The sequence below is a fragment of the Microcaecilia unicolor genome, chromosome 3 (genome assembly GCF_901765095.1).
Source record: "Microcaecilia unicolor chromosome 3, aMicUni1.1, whole genome shotgun sequence".
In the NCBI taxonomy this organism is placed as follows: domain Eukaryota; kingdom Metazoa; phylum Chordata; class Amphibia; order Gymnophiona; family Siphonopidae; genus Microcaecilia; species Microcaecilia unicolor.
In genome coordinates, this window is record NC_044033.1 from 155,603,889 (window position 1) to 155,621,735 (window position 17,847).

The following is a 17,847-nucleotide window of genomic DNA, read 5'->3' on the forward strand; positions in this document are numbered from 1 at the left end:
CCAGTCCAGGTTTAGTTCGATTGACATGACCCGTATGGCTCTACTTTTATGTCCAGATCTCAGTTGTTTCCAACTTCTCTCCTACTTTGGATGTAGGCCGGGTCTCTCATCTCTTGGACTTGCCTCGTCTCGCATTTCCTGGAGCTCGCTGCCAGCCTTGGAGCTTAGCTCGTGTTGTTGTTGCTAATTCCCCCGGCGGGACTGTTGTGCTCACGAATTCCGCTGCATGCAAGTGCTTCCCAGGCCTCTTGTAGCGAGCGCACTCTATATTTGCTGCCTTTCAGCGTAAAGTTCAGGGAGAAGGGAAAACCCCATCTACTGCTGCTTGTTTTTAAGTAGGACATCCAGTGCAGGCCTCATTTGGCGTCGCTGTTGTAAAGTATACAGTGAGAGATCTTGGTACACCAGTATCTTAGCTCCTCCATATTCAAAGTTCTGTGCCCGCCTCGCACTCACCATGACCTGCTCTTTGACTTCAAATTTATGAAAGCGCACTATAATGTCTCGCACCTGCTGTTCCCTTCGGGGCCCCAGAGCTCTGTGTGCTCTATCTAATTCCACCGGCGTGGCCCCCGCCTCATGGCCCAACAGCGTGGCACACATTGTTTGCACTATCACCATTATGTCCTCCGTCTCGCCTCCTTCTGGAATGCCGCGAAATCTGAGGTTATTGCGGCGTCCTCTGTTCTCCAAGTCGTCCAGCTTATAGGCAAGTTCCAAATTTTTCTTTTCAAGATCTTGCAGCTGATCAGTATGTTTGGTTAGCGTCTCTGCCTGCTCTTCCAGCCTGAGTTCTGCCTCTTCCACCCTGCCCCCCAATTCGCGAAGGTCTGTACTCAGCGGGTCCATTCGTTCAAGGATTTCCTCCTTCGATTGTTTTATCTCCTCTTGAATGTTAGATAAGAATGTACGCAATTCGCTCGAAATACCTCTTTTGGGAGGCGGGTTGCGATGTTCGGCGGCAGACAGAGCTGAATCAGAGTCAGATGGAGTGGCCCGTTCCGGCGATTCATTGCGTTTGGCGGTCTTTCCCGCCATACGTTTTTCTGACCGCTCGCTCTCCTTTTTCTGCGTCGCGGGAGTTTTACTCATTGCAGCTGAGAGTGGGGGGGATTATCCGGCAGCCTTTTTCAGCTTTGTCGTCGACCGGTCCACTTTTTCTTACTTTTAAAAGCTTTTTATTGGCGCTGGATGGCAGAGCTTCGGGACTAGGCGGCCATCTTGCCCGGTGACGTCACTTCCCCCTCGACTTCTACAAATCTTTATATGATGCAGGACACGGTGATACTGCAAAGTAGGAAGTCTTCTTTCGGGGCTTAAGCTCCCAGCTTTAATGCAGGTCCAGTAGAAGCTTTAAATGTTCCCATTTAGGGCTCAGAAATACAAGCAGCTATTACAAAACTTAAGCTGGCCAAGGCACCTGGACCAGATGGGCTGGGTCCTGAGTTTTATAAGCTATTAGGAATCCAGATAATGGGCCCCCTTTAGTGATCTGTGTCACGCTCTGTGTACCCAGGGTCAAAACACGGGTTCCCTGACCCACACCTCGATCATAGTTTTGCCTAAACCAGGGCGTGACCAGGACAAGTTGGGATCCTACCATCCCATTTCACTACTCAATCAAGATATTAAGCTGTTTGCAGGTATCCTGGCTGCCCAGCTGGGGAAAGTATTGCTTGAGCTGATTGATAGGGATGAAACTGGCTTTGTGCTGGGAAGGTACGCCTCCATCAATATCCTCCGTGCGCGAGGTGCACTGCAGGCTCAGGGAGGTCAGTCAGGGGATGCCATACTTGTGAGTTTAGATGCTGAAAAAGCGTTAGATAAAATCATTTGGAACTATTTGTTCTGGTTTCTCCCGCAGTTCGGCATATTTGGTGAGTTCCTCACTGGGATCAGATATCTTTATAGTAAACCCACAGTGCAGATCCTTATTAATGGGGAGCTGATGGACTCCTTTGCCTTGGAGAAGGGCACAAGACAGGGGTCCCCCTATCCACTATGCTGTTCGTTCTCGCCCTTGGCCAGCAAAATTCGACAATTTCAAGAGCTACAAGGTATTATGGTAGGAGACCATGAACATAAAATCATCTTATTCGCAGATTATATACTGCTATTCCTGGGTAACGCCACTAGTGGGCTCCCTGTGTCAGTAAATCTCATTAAGGTGTTTGGGACATTCTCGGGGCTTAAGATTAACTTTGAGAAGTTAGAGGCCATGGCGCTCTCCATTAATTGTGCTTGAAGGCAACTACCAGACTTCCCACTGGCTTCTACGATGAGCCCCATGAAGTAGTTGTGTTTTTCTTCATTTAGAGTTTGCTCTTATGTATAAGAAAAATGTCATTCAGAAAATAGAGGCCATCCACGTTCTATGCCACAAATGGAAAGATTTCCCCATTTCTTTCTTGGGGCAGGTGGCATTAGATAAAATGGTTCTATTGCCTAAGATCTTATATCCTTTCCAGATGATGCCACTATGGGTTTCAAGCAAGGATGAAAAGATGTACAGGGGGTGATTTCTTAATTTATCGGGGGGGGGGGGGGGGGCTAGGAGAACGAGAATTGGGTACAGTAAATTGATTCGTAACAGGGGTGAAGGGGTAGTCAATTTGCCTGATCTTAGACTTTAAAACGTTGCGGTGCTGGATTCATGGGCGTTCCACATTTAGCACTCTTGAAGTCTGGGAGTTTGTGGCTTCTCCTTCTTCAGTATTTAATGCACTGCATGAACGTGGGATGTGATCTAAGTTGACTCCAATACTACGACCACTCAAACTAGCTTGGGAATGGTGGCGGAAGCATTTGGGGGTAGCATCAGGAGCATCACCCTTCTTAGAAATTCACTACAACCCAGACTTCCCTGTGGGTCAGGGTAAGTCCCATATCGGACTGAGAGGGGATGCCGATACGTAGGGTAGATGTTTGCTGTGGGCCGAGGTCTGTGTCCTTCCTTTGAACAGTACCAGGAAGCCTGGCATATCTCCCGGAAATCTTCGTTCTCATATTTGCAAATCAAACATTAGCTCCACACATTAGGGGGTCGTGAGAATAGATTCCCCTCTTTTACGGCCTTGGATACAGCATTCATGCAGTTGCCTAGTAGGCAGAATGGCCTCTCCAAGTGGTACCGGTTGGGTAGGACATGGCACATAGCCCCTTTCTTTGCACAGTTGGCGAAGCAATTGAGCACTAGGCTGGGGGTTCAGGTGACAGGAGTTGTCAAGATGTTTTTTGTTAGCATTCAAAACTACACTAAATGTAGGGCTCCATGAAATTCAATTAAAAATTCTGCATAATGCATACCTCACTAGGAGCAGGGGCAAAGCTATGGGTCTATGGGATTCTGAGGAATGCGATAAGTGCAAAACTAGTAGGGGCACCCTGGTGCATCACTTTCTAGAATGTCCCACTCTGCAGGAGTTTTGGAAGGAAATATTGGCTCTGCTGGAGGAGGTAGTGGGGGTTTCTCAAGAGTGGTCATATAGGGTCTTGCTTATGGGTTCTGACTCTGATCTGATGTCACAGGGACTCTCAGTCGCACTACAAGTATACCCTCCTGGCCTTAGTGCTGGCTAAAAAGGTTATCTTGCCATGCTGGGCAGACGTGTCTCCCCTACCCCCTTTGGCAAAGTGGTATGCAAGTATGCTGCAGATGGTGATATGGGGGGGGGGGGGGGACTGTTGATTTCACCCACAGGCGTAATCATCTATATGTTGGCCTTTGGAACAGGTGTCACACACGCTTGGTGCGGCTATCCGCTATCAAAAGTAGCTGCGTCTACACGAGTTGCGGTTCAGCCTCGGGGGGGGGGGGGGGGGGGGAGGCAGGGGGAGGAACTGGGGTACCTGTTTTCTCTCTGCCTGTTCATAATGTTTAAAAAAAAAAGGGAGAGTAAAACATGATTGTAATATCTCATTGTAATTTTGATCGGCAACAGCAGTTCTTTTGCTATCTTAGCTAGGTCGCTCTTTCCTTGTTACCTATACCTCCATGTACGTGTGCGCAATAGAGGCATGCCGTTTTTGTACTACACTGTTGCTTGTATTGTATAAATTGTATTCTCTCTTGACAATAAAAACATTTAAAAAAAGAAAAAAAAGAAAAGAAACAGATTAAATTATTTCCTTTAATCATCTAGAAACCGAAGCTTTGGAGGCCACTTCACATTTTTTAACTCGATTAAATAAGATAAACAACCAATTATTCTTCGGAACTCACTACCTCATCAATACACTCTTGACATCCAGGAGTCTTACGTAAATTGGGTTCCATATTCATTCCTGGGAAAGAAAGGCAAATCCGACTGATTGATATGAAAGGAGGAAACTATCTTTGACAGAAAAGATAGTACTATACAAATGAACAACCCAGCTTCTATAAACCAGAAAAAAAGACCTTTGCAGGAAAGAGCTTGAAGGTCCAAGACTCTTCTGACTGAGGCTATTGTAAAAGAAAAAAACATTTTAAGCTTAAGATGCTTTACAGTATTTCTCTTCGGGGTCTCAAAAGCAAAACACCATAAGGCTTGAAGAACCAGTTGAGACACCATTCAGGACAAATAAGATAAAGAGGAGAACAAAGACAGTGACTTCTTTAACAGATGACATCTGGATGTACAGCCAAGGAAGTTTTCTGCAGTCAGCCTCTAAAACACGTTAATGCTGCTACTTGAACCTTCAAAGACCCCAGGGCTAAACCGTTCATGAACCCCTCTTGCAAAAAGGCCAGGTTTTGAGAAACGGAGGAATGAAAGGGAGATAGGGCTCTGTTCTTACACCTTGCTTTAAAAGTCCTCCAGACCCTCGCATAAGCTGTCAAAGTTGATCTCTTCCAAGCTTGAAGCAGAGTGGTAATGAAATCATCAGAGTAACCCTTTTTCCTCAATTTTGACTTTTCAAGAGCCAAGCCAAAAGACCAAAGGGCCATGGGTCTTCCATAAGAACTGGATCTGAATTAACAAGCCTCTGGTTCTGAGGGAGTTTGAGCAGATGGGCCACCTAGAGACATATGAGATCTCAAATCAGGGTCTCCTTGCCAATCTGAACTACTAGATCACCCAAACTGGATGAGCAGAAACTTATCACAAGATCTTCTCCAATATGGCAACAAGCACAGCAGACCTTTTTGTGGCTAGGTTTGGACTAACGGATACAATCATTCAATGGCCTTTCCATTTCAACAACTTAGGAATCATGGTACCTTTGCACTGCAGTCACCTATCAGATTCATCACTGGGCAACCTCATTTTGCTACATAAGATGGAAGAATTTGTCACTTAGTCCACAATCTTCCAGATAAAAGGAATGAGGTAATCCACTTGAAGCTTCTCTATGCCCACAATATGGGCTACAGACAACCTAAACAGGTTTTTCTCTGCTTCCACAGCCAGCTGCAAGTGCCTCTCCAACTGTTAAGATACAACACCACTTTGGCATTGTCGGAGAAACTTCATACATGCTTCCTTCAGATTCTGAGCAAATGACAGCCAAGGCTTTCCAAACCGCTATCAAATCCAAATGATTTATCAACCAGGAGGCTTCTGTTATAGTCCACCTTCCTTGGGCTATCTGTGTCTGCAAATGCACCCCCCCCCCCCCAACAAGGCTGGCATTCATGGTTACAATAGTTTAATCTGTTAGAAATAAGTGGACGTCTTTCTGGAGATTGGCGATTGCAACCACTAAGTCATGCTGCATCTTATCTGGGTTGTCCAAGGTGAACAACTCTCATAACTGGGAAAATGGAGATCTTTGAGAGAGGAGTAACTCCTGCAGAGGTCTCTTATGAGCTCTTGCCCTGGGGATGACCTCCAAGGTCACTTCCATGAAGCCCAGCACATGCACGTACTCCGCATGCTTGTGGTAATCGACAGCTCAAAAGGATTCTTATCTAGGATCAAAGCTTTTGTATTCTGCTTGGCAGAAGAAAAACTACTCCTTTTTGCATATCAAATAGGACTCAAGTACTCCAGTGTCTATAAGGGATTCAACTTACTCTTGTCTTTGTTGATTTATCTAGCTTAAAAAATAAACAGAGAACAAATACTATTCTGGTTGACACCTGAATGCTCTCTTGAAAAGATAAAGCCCTGATCAGCCAATCGTCCAGATACAGATATACTCATCCCACATGTCACAGCAATGCTGCCACCACCACGACGACCTTTGAAAATGTTCTGTAACCTATAGCTAGACCAAAAGGTATGGCTTGAAACTGAAAAACGCTGGTCCATGAAGGCAAACCTAAAGAATCTGGGATATGGAAGTAGGTCTCCTTGAGATTGAAGGATGTGATACCCACAGACTATTTATCTTATTGCTATCAAGAAAGGCTGAAAGGAACCATCCTTTCTGGAACTATGAAGTAAATCAAATACCTTCCCTGACCCCATTTGGCCTTGATAACTGGATTGAATCACTCTTTGCTTTGCCAGGTTCTGCAAAGGGGTTCCAAGAAAATAAATATCTGTGACTAGAGCAAAACACTATAAACTGTACCCTTCTCTGTGAACCCACTGGTCTGACATAATCCTGGTACATTCGTAAAAAAATTGGAAACGCATCTTCCTATGGTGACCCCCGTGGAATAAAGCTGGACATCATAATTGGTTGGCTAAAGTAGCATTCATTGATCCAGAAGGCTTGAGCAGTTATTCTCCTGTCTCTTCAAAAGGAGGACTGCCGAGACTGTTACCGCAACCAATTTTAATTTTGACTGGGCAGACAAATACTTAGAAGAGGACTTAATCATATCTTTTGGAAGCCTTTTCAGCTTAGCTTCACCCACACCTCTTTAACCAAGTTGACTAGGTCTTCACCAAACAGTGGCTCACCCCTAAAGGAGAGCTTACCCAACCTAGACTTGGAAGCTTCATCTGTAGCCCAATTCCTTAACCAGAAAAACTGCCAAGCAATAATTGCCCTCACCTCGATACAAGCCAGAACTTGTATCAAAATCATTAAAAGCATCCCCCATATACTCTAGGCCCAGCTCTAATTTAGTTACTTGACCTTATTGCAATTCAGGGTCTCAGTCACTGTACCCTCTAAGCTAAATGGGAGTCTTCCATCTACAGTGTGGCCAGTGCTGTTTCACTACCACATTTTCAATAGTTAGGGATACGCAAGCTCTGCAGAACCCTAAGTAATCTGCATGTCTCTAGTCATTGAAAACACAATATTTACACCCCCCCCCCCCCCCCCGACTGGCAGCAATGCAGCTGGAGTACTCCTGCACAACTTAGAAGGAACAATGGTCTCGGTTCAAACTATGATCTTGCAGATATAGTAACATAGTAGACGACGGCAGATAAAGACCAGCATTGTCCGGTCCATCCAGTCTGCCCAACAACATAAACTCATTTTACATGGTATGCAATACTTTATATGTATACCCAAGTTCAATTTGTCCTTGCCATTCTCAGGGCACAGCCCATAGACGTTTAACGAATACTGTTCTTGTACTAATAGTTCTGAAGCTAACGTCGAAGCCCCTAAACATGTTCCATCTTTGCTTATATCCTACACTGTCAATTAAAATGTTCTATTACATATTGTATTGACATTGTAAGTAGGTATACTATGCCATACTTTGTATTGTTGTTTGAATATTTTTACTGCTGTAATTGTCTATTGCTCATGTTTAATCTATTCTTACTGTACACCACCTTGAGTGAATTCCTTCAAAAAGGCGATAAATAAATCCAAATACATAAAAAATTTACACTCTAGCCCATCCATATTTATACAATCACGATCAGGTCACAGATCGTAGAAGTCTGCCCAGAACTGGCTTTGCTTCCCAATTACCGGTGATGCCACCCAATCTCCTCTAAGATTCCGTGGATCCATTCCTTCTAAACAGGATTCCTTTGTGTTTAACCCATGCATGTTTGAATTCCATTATCGTTTTCAGCTCCACCACCTCCACCACCCTTTCTGTGAAATAATACTTCCTCACATTACTTCTGAGTCTGCCCCCCCCCCCCCCGACCTCAATTCATGTCCTCTAGTTCTACCAACTTCCCGTCTCCGAAAAAGGTTTGTTTGCGGATTAATACCTTTCAAATATTTGAACGTCTATCATGTCACTCCTGTTTCTCCTTTCCTACAAGGTACACATGTTCAGGTCAGCAAGACTCTCCTCGTACGGTTTGCAATGCAAATCACATACCATTTCCGTCACTTTTCTCTGAACCACTTCAAGTCTTTTTATATCTTTAGCAAGATAAGGCCTCCAAAACTGAACAAATACTCCAAGTGGGGCCTCACTAACGATCTGAAGAAGGGTATCAACACCTCCTTTCTTCTGCTGGTTATACCCCTCTCTATGCAGCCTAGCATCCTTCTGGCCACGGCCGTCGCCTTGTCACTGTTTCTTCACCTTCAGATCCTCAGACACCAACACCCCAAGGTCTCTCTCCCGAGTAAAGCTAACAAATCTCTCCCCTCCTATCCGGTATATCCCTTTTGGGTTTCTGCACCCCAAATGCATCGCTGTGCACTTCTTGGCAATAAATTTTAACTCAATAATTAAACAACCTGACCCCACTTATTTTTTTCAAATGAAAATCATCTTTTTACTTCAACTATACAACAATCATCTTCTTGTGTACAGTGTCATCCAAAAGATTCTACTTATTTAATACATCATTGTGCTACCTAATTGTCCATCTTAAAGTCCATTATTATTATGCTCCTCTCCATGTGCTTTTGACGTTAATTCTCCTTATGTCAAGCAATTGTAATGTTATATTCAAACCAAGCACAAGTGAAGTACTGAAGTACTGATTATCGTCAAAAATGTTTTCCTTTTCATTCAACAAATCTTTTCCTCGTACAGTACACAACAGGTAAAATATCTTTTATGTTGACACCGTTATGCTTTCAACTAAAACTTCCTTCGCTTCTCTATGTGGGATCTCATTTCAATTGCCATCTTCTTGAAGATTAAAAACTGGTTGAAGGATAGGAAACAGAGAGTGGGGTTAAATGGGCAGTATTCACAATGGAGAAGGATAGTTAGTGGGGTTCCTCAGGGGTCTGTGCTAGGACCGTTGCTTTTTAATATATTTATAAATGATTTAGAGATGGAACTAACTAGCGAGGTAATTAAATTTGCTGATGACACAAAGTTATTCAAAGTTGTTAACTTGCGACTGGATTGTGCAAAATTACAGGAGGACCTTACGAGACTGGGAGACTGGGCGGCTAAATGGCAGATGACGTTTAATGTGAGCAAGTGCAAGGTGATGCATGTGGGAAAAAAGAACCCAAATTATAGCTAAGTCATGCAGGGTTCCACGTTAGGAGTTACGGACCAAGAAAAGGATCTGGGTGTCGTCGTCGTCGATAATACACAAACCTTCTGCTCAGTGTGCTGCTGCGGCTCGGAAAGCGAATAGAATGTTGGGTATTGTTAGGAAAGGTATGGAAAACAGGTGTGAGGATGTTATAATGCCATTATATCGCTCAATGGTGCGACTGCACCTTGAGTATTGTGTTCAATTCTGGTCGACGCATCTCAAGAAAGATATAGTGGAATTGGAAAAGGTGCAGCGAAGGGCAACTAAAATGATAGCGGGGATGGGACGACTTCCCTATGAAGAAAGACTAAGGAGGTTAGGGCTTTTCAGCTTGGAGAAGAGACATGATAGAGGTATATAAAATAATGAATGGAGCAGAACAGGTGGATGTGAAGCGTCTGTTCACGCTTTCCAAAAATGCTAGGACTAGGGGGCATGCGATGAAACTACAGTGTAGTAAATTTAAAACAAATCGGAGAAAGGTTTTCTTCACCCAACGTGTAATTAAACTCTGGAATTCGTTGCCGGAGAACGTGGTGAAGGCGGTTAGCTTGGAAGAGTTTAAAAAAGGGTTAGACGGTTTCCTAAAGGACAAGTCCATAAACTGCTAATAAATGGACTTGTGAAAAATCCACAATTCCAAGAACAACATGTATAGAATGTTTATACGTTTGGGAAGCTTGCCAGGTGCCCTTGGCCTGGATTGGCTGCTGTCGTGGACAGGATGCTGGGCTCGATGGACCCTTGGTCTTTTCCCAGTGTGGCATTACTTATTTACTTATGTAGGAGAAGCATCCTACACCTTTAACAAAGTACACAGCCACCATCATATCTTAACCTAAACATCTTTTGTTATAAAAATATATATCATGTTAACCCACACAATACAAAGAACGGCTGCTTAACAGGAGGGCTAATGTCCAACAAGTATCGACGCCACCAATCATTCCGAGCGGATATCCTGCCAGCTACGTGAGCTCTTTAAATATCCGTACAATACCAACACGTGTCATACGATGTAGCCAATCACCACTCTACTTCTAAATTCAGCCCGCCCGGAATGACTGTGCGCCACATAAAAATAAATCTTTGCTCTATATTGAATAATGCTTTTTTAATGTCCCCCACCCCCCTCTCCAATCTCACCTGACATAAGGCCACAAATCTAACATGATCTACTGTGTGGCTTTTCTTCCCCCAATGAATAACTAGAGGGGCGTCTTTACATAGTAACATAGTAGATGACGGCAGAAAAAGACCTGCACGGTCCATCCAGTCTGCCCAACAAGATAATTTCACGTGTGCTACTTTTTGTGTATACCGTACCTTGATTTGTATCTGCCATTCTCAGGGAACAGACCATACAAGTCTGCCCAGCACTAGCCCCGCCTCCCCACCACCAGCCCTGCCTCCCACCACCGGCTCTGGCACAGACCGTATAAGTCTGCCCAGCACTATCCCCGCCTCCCAACCACCAACTCCTGCCTCCCACCACCGGCTCTGGCACAGACCGTATAAGTCTGCTCAGCACTATCCCCGCCTCCCAACCACCAGCCCTGCCTCCCACCACCAGCTATGCCACCCAATCTCTGTTATGCTCCTGAGGATCCATTCCTTCTGAACAGGATTCCTTTATGTTTATCCCATGCATGTTTGAATTCCATTACCGTTTTCATCTCCACCACCTCCCGCGGGAGGGCACTCCAAGCATCCACCACTCTCTCTGTGAAAAAATACTTCCTGACATATATCTTACGTTACAGAATATCAGCTAAGTACAGTTACATGTGCAACATGTGTAACTGCAAATTGGTGCCAATTAGCACCAACTCCAGTTGAAGGGCTTATTTCCAAAACCTGCTAAGTCCATGATTGCACTGGAGGGTTTCAGAAATAAGTCCTTCAATTATAGCCAATTATTAACACCAAAATAGTGTCTAATTTAACAATTTACACACAACTGGCAAGCACAAAAACAGGTGCACAAGTCTATAGAATTAATGGAATTTGTATTACTATTTTTACAAGGCCCATTCCTCTACTGTGACTGTTGAGTTACATAACAGTAAAAGTGGATGACCCCACATAGCCACCGACCAAGTCTTATATCTCAAGATTAAATATTTACTTTACTAAAGAGGCAATGAACAAGGCTGAAGAGCAATTCCTAAATGGACTGGAGGATCCAACGAGGCCTCTGCAAAATATAGTAAATACCTGACGCAACGGTTATCAACGGACAGAAGTAAGCTTCCCCTCCTCCTGAAATCTCTTCCACCAAAATCCCCTTTACAGTGTTCCCACCTCCAGACGATACCCCTCTCCGAAAAGCTCACCTTCTCCCTTATTGTCACAGATTCTTGTAGTTAATTTACTTAATCTTTCATTTACTTCCATTTCAAAAACAAAAGATGGCAATCATAGCTCAACATTCATATTTAATCATCATCCTATATAATAAAACGCACCTCCAACATTCTGAAGCTGACTGCATGGCTGAGGCGTTCCTGCTCTCTGTATCCATCTCCTGAATTGACATCACGTACTTCCAGGTTTGTCACAAGCAGAAGTGACCAACCACAAGAGGTTTCTCGGCTTCAGAATGTTGGAGATGCATTCTATTAAATAGGATTGGTCAGTTCCATGAAGCACAGCCAGAGCTCAGTGTCCTGCACAGTAACGTTCAGACACCAGAGAGGGGGGGGGGGGAGGTATCGCTGTCACACACACACACTCTCTCTCTCTGTCAATGTCCTTCTCTCTCTCTCACTCTCACACACTGTCTCTCACTCTATGTCTCACACTGTATCACATTCACTCTCTATGTGTCACACAGTCACTCACACACTCTTGGTCTCATACACTCACAGCCTCACAGAGAGTCTGTGTCTCACACACACTCTCTCTCTCGCACACACTGTATCTGTCACTGTCTCACATACGCACTTGCACACTCATTCTCACACACACTCTCTCTCTCACAGACACACACACCCAGACTCACTCTCTCTCTCACACACACACACTCACACACTCTCTCTCACACACACAGTCATTCTCACATACACTCTCTCAAACATACACACTCCGAGGTAAACCTTGCTAGCGCCCGTTTCATTTGTGTCAGAAACGGGCCTTTTTTACTAGTCAAATTAAAAACAGAGACTCAATGCAGGTTTTCAAGAGCAGCTTTGGTACCATAACCATGCACGAAAGAGTAATGAGACAAATCTACAAATAATATGATGCCAGTCTGTTCAGCTGTATTGTATTGTTTTATATGTCTGGTGTTTCTTGTGCTCCATTTGGAATGCATGATGTGTGGATTTTGAATGATTTAAAATAGGTAAACCATTTCAGGATAACAGTTTCGGTGCAGTTCATAATGAAAGCACAAAATGTTTGCAATTAACACATCAGTCAAAATTTACATGAGTTCATAATGTTACTAATATGCTCCGTGATGCGAGTGCCGCACCTTGTTGGGGGAAAAAAGTAACTGAGGTACGCGCTCGTGTGGCAGGTGGGAAGTCAGTCCGCGCATGCCAGAAAATTCTAGCAAAGTTTTTCTGTCTTTGCTGTAGCAAAATGCCGGTTCCCGGGCCGACACAGATGTCGACCCACGTGTGAGAATAAGCAGCCTGCTTGTCCTCGGAGAATAAATATTACCACTTATACTTTTGCTTATTCTTCTGTTTTATACTGTTTTTGCCTTTTTTTTTTTTTTTTTTAATATCAATTTTTATTGATAACACGTGAACACAATACATCAAATAATTCAATCAATACACAGGAGATGTCATCAAGCTTATAATTTTTCTCCCTCTTCCCCCAACTCCCCCCCCCCCCCCTCTCTATCCCCACCCTCAACTCTCTCCCACTACCGGTTCTGTTAACAGTTCAATATCTTGCTTCTCGCTACGGGTGTCAGAGTGTCCCAAAACGGGAGCCAGACTTTACAGAACTGGTCTCCTTTTTTTGAGGCTAAGTCTCCCACTTTTTTCTTTTCTAGCATGCAGCATTGCATCATGGCTCCTCGCCATTGCGGTGTTCCAGGTGGGTCTGGTTGCAGCCACAATTGTAGTATGGTGCGTTTGCCCATCAAGACTACTCTTTTCAAGAACTCTTTAAGTCCCTCTGGTGACTTGCTACGAATCCTATAGACATCAAATAGCTGTCCTGGCGTTGGTTGCCATTGAATGTTCCACATTTGCGATACTTGTTGTCCCAGTTTTATCCAGAAGGGGGTCACTTTTGAGCAATACCAAAACATATGTCCTAGAGATGCTCCCACAGTTCCACATTTTGGGCAATCGTCTGTTGTTCTCAGGGTTGCCTTATAAGCCCTGTGTGGTGATATGTACAGTCTCATGAGAAATTTGTAGTGCATTTCCTGCCAAGTCACACTCTCTGTCACCCGATATACACCCATTAAGCACAGTTTGATCTGTTCTGGGTCCGGTTTCCACCGCAGCTCCTGATGCCATTGTTGTGACACTTGCGTGTAGTCAAGTGTCTCCTGTAAATCTCTTAGATGATGGTGGAAATACTTAAGCGGTACTTTTAACTGTGCTTCCAGGCCCAGCATCTCACTCATGGATTCCCATACTTGCTGAGTAAGAGCCAATGTAGGCAATTGTTCTTATGTAATGTTTGAACTGCATATATTGGAAATAGTCTTTCTGTCCGAGTCCGAATTCTGTGCACAGGGCCTGGAGTGTTTTAATGGTCCCTGTCTCAGACACCACCTGAAATAAGTATTTAATACCACAAATCTCCCATTTCTTGAACAAAGCAGAGTTCCCCCCCTCTGGGAATGCTAGGTTACCTTTAATGGGTAGAAGTGGAGACACTACACTGTTCCATTTGCTTTTCTTACTCAACCATTTCCATGTTTTCCGCAAAGGGTTCAATAGAAATCTATATGGGCCCAGGTTTGGGAGTTCTTCTGATGGGGCATGTAGCCAGTAAGCAAATCCCATTGGGGCCATCAGCAAGGTTTCCACTTTCGTGCAGGAGAAAAACTCCCTTGAGCGAAACCAGTCTGATAAGTGCCTCAAATTACAGGCGATTGGTATAAGTTTTAAGTCAAGTAGTCCCAGTCCCCCTTTTAGACAAGGCCTCATAAGTTTATGTAATCCAATGCGTGCACGTTTTCCCTGCCACAAGAATGTTGTAAGGGTTTTATGTAGCCACCTCTCCTCTTTATATCCCAATATAGCGGGAATCATCTGGAAGATGTATGTCCATTTGGGAAAAATAAACATGTTATACATGGTGATTCTTCCCCTCAAAGACAGAGGTAGGCCCTGCCATCCCTGCAGAGCTTCTTTTGTATGCCTCTTCAAGGGGTCCATATTCTCTTTGTACAGATTTGTTAAATCCCTCGGTACATTAACCCCTAGGTACTTGAGCGTGCCCACTGCCCATTGAAAGGGGAAGGGGCCCTCCCATTCCTTTTGCACTGTTTCCTGTACTGAAAGGGCCAATGATTTTTGCAAATTTAATTGTAACCCTGAGTAAAACCCAAATTCGTCTATGACTTCTAGTAGGCGTTGGACTGATGTCTTCGGTTGAGTAAGTGTAAGGAGCATATCATCAGCGAAGGCCAGTGTTTTTATTAATGTCCCGTGTAGTGTGACTCCCTGTATGTCCGGGTCTAGTAGCATTGTGCGCAAAAGTGGCTAAGTATAAGAGAAACAATAGAGGGGATAATGGGCATCCCTGCCTGGTGCCGCGCTCCACTCTAAAGGGTTTAGATCTGGTGCCATTTATTAATATTTGGGCTGTGGTATTTTTGTATAGTGTTTTCGTGGCATCTAAAAACCAGCCATACAAGCCCATGTGCTCAAGTACCTGGAACATGTAATCCCAGTTAACTTTATCAAACACTTTGGCTGCATCTAAGCTAACCAATAGGAGAGGATCTCCTGTAGCCTGTCCATACGCCACTGCTAAGAGGGCTTTCCGTACCTGTTGAACCGCCTGACGGCCCTTAACAAACCCTACTTGGTGTTCTCCGATCAACATTGGCATGTGATACATCAGTCTATTTGCCAGTATTCGGGACAGGATCTTGACATCAACATTAATAAGGGAGATGGGTCTATAAGATTCTACTTGATCCTTGAGTTTACCCGGCTTAGGAATTAAGGTAATCAACGCTTCGTTCTCTCTGGGCGAAAAGGATCCCCTAGTAACCACTGCATCTAAATAGTCCGCCAACGCCCCACACAGTTGTGGTGTCAGCATTTTATAATATTCATTGGAGAAGCCGTCCAATCCTGGTGCTGATCCTATCTGTAGGGCTTTTATTACTTTAAATACTTCTTGTGTTTGTAGGGGCGCAGATAATATTTGATGGGCTTCCTCTGGCAATCGTTGCATTTTTGCATCTTCTAAATAATCTTTAGTCAGGGGGCCTTGGACCCTATTTTTGGGAGTATACATCTGCGTAAAGTGTTCATAGAATGTATTTACTATATCTTGTAATTGGTTAAGTTTGTCTCCCTTAGAGTTTTCAATCACTGGGATAAATCGCTGTGCAGTGGTTGCCTTTGCCACCCTTGCCAATAGTTTCCCAGATTTATTCCCAAATCGCTGAAAATTTAGGCGTCGCGCTGTTAATTGTTTCTTTGCTTGCTCATGTATCAGGGAATTTAATGCTACTAGGGCAGCTGACATGGAGTCTCTATTGGCTATTGTTGGGTTACTCAAGTATTTCCTCTTGGCCTTCATATATACTGTTTCTGAATGTAGTATCCCAGCCGCCAGGCGCTTTTTCCTAGCACACTGAAATGCTATTACTTCTCCCCTCATAACCGCCTTAGAAGCTTCCCAATATGTTATAGGTGAGTCACATGATATCAGGTTTGTATCTTCGTATAATTGCCATTTTTCTTGCAGGTGAGCTAGCAGTTGTTTATCCTGATACAAATATGCAGGGAATCTCCATTTGTTACCCTCTCCACCACCCCCACCTATGTTAATTTCCACCCAGATCATGTTATGGTCCGATATTTCCATAGGGCCGATAGTGGCTTTCTGGACTTTAAAGAACCAGGATTGTGATATTAGTATGTAATCAATTCTAGACCAGGAAGAATGTACTTTAGACTGATGTGTATAGTCCTTTGTGGTAGGGTGGAGGGCACGCCACGGGTCAATTAATTGGAGATGTTTACAGAGCGCTGGTATCCCTTTCCCTTTACCCTACCCTGGGATAGCCGTGGGTGAGGATCTATCCAGACTCGGGTCTAGTACTTGATTGAAGTCTCCCGCCCATATCCAGGGGGCATCATTATGTTGCAGTCCTAATGCTATAAGGGTCTGGAAAAAATTTGGGCTATAAGCATTTGGGGCATATATTGCACAGATGTAAAACTTTTGCCCTTGGTAGTTTATCTGTAAAAGTACAATTCGTCTCTCAGTGTCTCTGTGGATTAATTTGGTTGTGCAAGGTAATCCCTTACGGATAAGTATTACCACCCCGCTCTTCCTATTACCCGAAGAGGAGAAGTGGCTTTCACCCACCCATTGTTGACAGAGTTTTTCATGTTCTGTGTCAGACAACTTTGTTTCCTGTAAGCAAGCAATATCTATACTTTGCCGCTTTATCTGGGTCAGGATTTTATATCGTTTTACAGGTGATGTGATACCTGAAACATTCCATGATAGTATTTTAAGTCCAGATCGACTAATCTTTTCTTTGTTTCGTTGAAACTATTATAAATATCATCAAGGTAGTCCTCCGGGAGCCCAGCCTCCCCCGGAGGGTGTATGATTTAATGTGTGGTTTAATGTTCAGGAGGACTTGCATTATCCCTAACACTCCATATGCAAGAACAGACGTTATTAAGAACCTCCCCTTTATTTTGCTACGTATCCCCACTCCTATCACTTCCCTCCCATCCTCTCCCACCCCCCTCCCTCCCTCCCTATACCTAACCCCCTTTCCTCCCCCCCCTTGTTCCCAAAGTTGCCTCGAGAGGGATAACCCCATCCAGGCAGAGTCACAACATGCCGGTTCCCCGCTCACCCCCAGGCCCCTCAATGTTACCATTAAACTTATAAAGTTATAACCTCTATGTATAAAGTCTTTACATTATTGTTTATCCCGTCAGGATAGTTCAATCAATCACAAGTTATGCTCACCACCACATGTCCAAAACCGGATCAAGCCGGTGCTTCCTGACTTTTCAGTTCTTGGTTAATATATTGCAGTGCTGAGTGTTCTGATGTAAAAGATATCCATTTCCCGTTTTTCATGATTTTTAATGTAGCAGGGTAAAGTAGCATAAATCTGGTGTTTTGCTCAATCAAAGCTGTGCACACCGGGTGGAATTTTCTTCTTCTTTCTTGTATGCTGGCTGAGTAATCTTGAAATATGCGGATCTGGGCACCCGCGTAGGTTAGGGAATCTCTTTTCTGACGGAACCCCTGTAGAATTTCTTCTTTATGGATATAGTTGTGAACTTTCATAATTACTACTCTGGGTTTTGATCCATGTTGGCGTGGTTTCCCCAGCCTGTGTGCTCTT

At 44.0% G+C, this 17,847-nt stretch overlaps 1 protein-coding gene across 1 annotated transcript in view; it reads right to left on the reverse strand.

Moving 5' to 3' along the window:
• Positions 1 to 17,847, reverse strand: part of BIRC6 (baculoviral IAP repeat containing 6) — a 965,314-nt gene that overhangs the window by 666,794 nt on the left and 280,673 nt on the right.